The following is a 3,033-nucleotide window of genomic DNA, read 5'->3' as shown; positions in this document are numbered from 1 at the left end:
GTGAAGAAGAGAGAAGGTGAGTTGAGGTAGGTGGGGATCCTGTGGGGTCCACAGATCCTGAGGTGATCCTGTGGTGTTCACAGATCTTGAGGTGTCAAGGATTTATCATCCTTGCACCAATTAGGCGTGTAAAACGCCCTCTGCATGCAATCCTGGCATTTAACGCCAGACTGAAGCTTGTTTCTGGCGTTAAACACCCAAATATAGTATGTTTCTGGCGTTTAACACTAGCCTGATGCTTGTTGCTGGCGTTAAATGCCAGCTTTCCTCAGGGTGCAATCCTGGCGTTTAAACGCCAGACTGCTGCATGTTTCTGGTGTTCAACGCCAGATTCATGCTCTGTTCTGGCGTTGAACGCCAGCCAAATGCTCTTTACTGGCGTTTAAACGCCAGTAAGCTCTTCCTCCAGGGTGTGCTATTTTTGATTCTGTTTTTAATTTTAGTATTTGTTTTGTGACTCCATATGATCATGAACCTAATAAAACATAAAAGAAGAATAATAAAATAGATAAATTAAAATTGGGTTGCCTCCCAATAAGCGCGTCTTTAATGTCAATAGCTTGACAGTGAGCTCTCATGGAGCCTCACAGATGTTCAGAGCATGATGAGGGCCTCCCAACACCAAACTTAGAGTTTGAATGTGAGGGCTTCTCAACACCAAACTTAGAGTTTGGTTGTGGCCTCCCAACACCAAACTTAGAGTTTGATTGTGGGGGCTTTGTTTGACTCTGTATTGAGAGAAGCTTATCGTGCTTCCTCTCCATGGTTGCAGAAGAAGATCCTTGAGCTTTAAACACAAGGTAGTCCCCATTCAATTGAAGGACTAGCTCTCCTCTGTTAACATCAATCACAGCTCCTGCTGTGGCTAGGAAGGGTCTTCCAAGGATGATGCATTCATCCTTCTCCTTCCTAGTGTCTAAGATTATGAAATTAGCAGGGATATAAAGGCCTTTAACCTTCACTAACACGTCCTCTACCAATCCATAAGCTTGTCTTATTGACTTGTCTACCATCTCTAATGAGAAAGTGGCAGCTTTTACCTCAAAGATTCCTAGTTTCTCCATTACAGAGAGTGGCATAAGATTTATACCTGACCCCAGGTCACATAGAACCTTCTGAAAGTTTATGGTGCCCATGGTACAGGGTATTAAGAATTTACCAGGATCTTGTTTCTTTTGAGGTAAAGTTTGCTGAACCCAGGTATCTAGTTTACTAATGAGCAAGGGAGGTGCATCTTCCCAGGTCTCATTACCAAACAACTTGGCATTCAGCTTCATGATAGCTCCTAGATATTGAGCAACTTGCTCTCCAGTTACATCTTCATTCTCTTCAGAGGAAGAATAGTTTTCAGAGCTCATGAATGGCAGAAGGAGGTTTAATGGAATCTCTATGGTCTCTATATGAGCCTCAGATTCCTTTAGGTCCTCAATAAGGAACTCCTTCTTGTTTGGGAGACGTCCCATGAGGTCTTCCTCATTGGGATTCACGTCCTTCCTTTCCTCTCCAGGTTCGGCCATTTTGATTATGTCAATGGCCTTACACTCTCTTTTTGGATTCTCTTCAGTATTGCTTGGGAGAGTACTAGGAGGTGTTTCAGTAATTTTCTTACTCAGCTGGCCCACTTGTGCCTCCAAATTTCTGATGGAGGACCTTGTTTCACTCATGAAACTTAAAGTGGCCTTAGATAGATTAGAGACTATATTTGCTAATCTAGAGAAGCTTTGCTCAGAATTCTCTGTCTGTTACTGAGAAGATGATGGAAAGGGCTTGCTATTGCTAAGCCTGTTTCTTCCACCATTATTAAAGCCTTGTTGGGGCTTTTGTTGATCCTTCCATGAGAAGTTTGGATGATTTCTCCGTGAAGAATTGTAGGTGTTCCCATAGGGTTCACCCATGTAATTCGCCTCTGCCATTGCAGGGTTCTCAGGATCATAAGCTTCTTCTTTAGAAGATGCCTCTTTAGTACTGTTGGATGCATTTTGCCATCCATTCAGACTTTGAGAGATCATGTTGACTTGATGAGTCAACATTTTGTTCTGAGCCAATATGGCATTCAGAGCATCAATTTCAAGAACTCCCTTCCTCTGAGGCGTCCCATTACTCATAGAATTCCTCTCAGAAGTGTACATGAATTGGTTATTTACAACCATGTCAATGAGTTCTTGAGCTTCTACAGGCATTTTCTTTAGGTGAATGGATCCACCTGCTGAATGGTCCAGTGACATCTTAGAGAACTCAGATAGACCATAACAGAATATATCCAAAATGGTCCACTCTGAAAGCATGTCAGAAGGACACCTTTTGGTCATCTGCTTGTATCTTTCCCAAGCTTCATAGAGGGATTCACCATCTTTTTGTTTGAAGGTATGAACATCCACTCTAAGCTTGCTCAGCTTTTGAGGAGGAAAGAACTTAGCCAAGAAGGCCGTGACGAGCTTATCCTAAGAGTCCAGGCTATCTTTAGGTTGTGAGTCCAACAATGTTCTAGCTTTATCTCTTTCAGCAAAAGGGAAAAACATGAGCCTGTAGACTTCAGGATTTACTCCATTAGTCTTAACAGTCTCACAGATTTGCAAGAACTCAGTTAAAAACTGGTAGGGATCTTCTGATGGAAGTCCATGAAACTTGCAGTTCTGTTGCATTAGAGCAACTAGTTGAGGTTTCAACTCAAAATTGTTTGCTCCAATGGCAGGGATTGAGATGCTTCTTGATAAACCACTATTTTATGGTTTATATTGTATTTAATTGAGTAGTTTTATCAAGCTTTTCACCCATTTATTCATATGATTTGTATGATTTTACAATTCCTTCCTAGTTTAGTTTTGTGATTGACAACAGGCTTCTTTGGTCTTAATTTAGCTAATCTTAATCCTCTCTTATTACCATTCGATGCCTTGATCTGTGTGTTAAGTGTTTTAGGCTTCATAGGGCAGGAATGGCTTAGAGAATGAAGAGGAAGCGTGCAAAAATGGAAGGAACACAAGGAATTGAGGAGATGACCAGCGAGAAGTCACGCGGTCGCATGGTTTACGT

General features: G+C 41.8%; 1 non-coding gene across 1 annotated transcript; it reads left to right on the top strand.

The window, feature by feature from the left end:
• The first annotated feature begins 2,279 nt into the window (after positions 1–2,279).
• LOC130972478 (small nucleolar RNA R71) lies at positions 2,280–2,387 on the top strand. The gene has a single exon (XR_009083643.1). It is a non-coding gene; the product is annotated as a small nucleolar RNA R71 (small nucleolar RNA).
• Positions 2,388–3,033: the final 646 nt, after the last annotated feature.

The sequence above is a fragment of the Arachis stenosperma genome, chromosome 3 (genome assembly GCF_014773155.1).
Source record: "Arachis stenosperma cultivar V10309 chromosome 3, arast.V10309.gnm1.PFL2, whole genome shotgun sequence".
NCBI lineage: Eukaryota > Viridiplantae > Streptophyta > Magnoliopsida > Fabales > Fabaceae > Arachis > Arachis stenosperma.
This window is presented reverse-complemented; position numbering and strand designations above follow the sequence as displayed.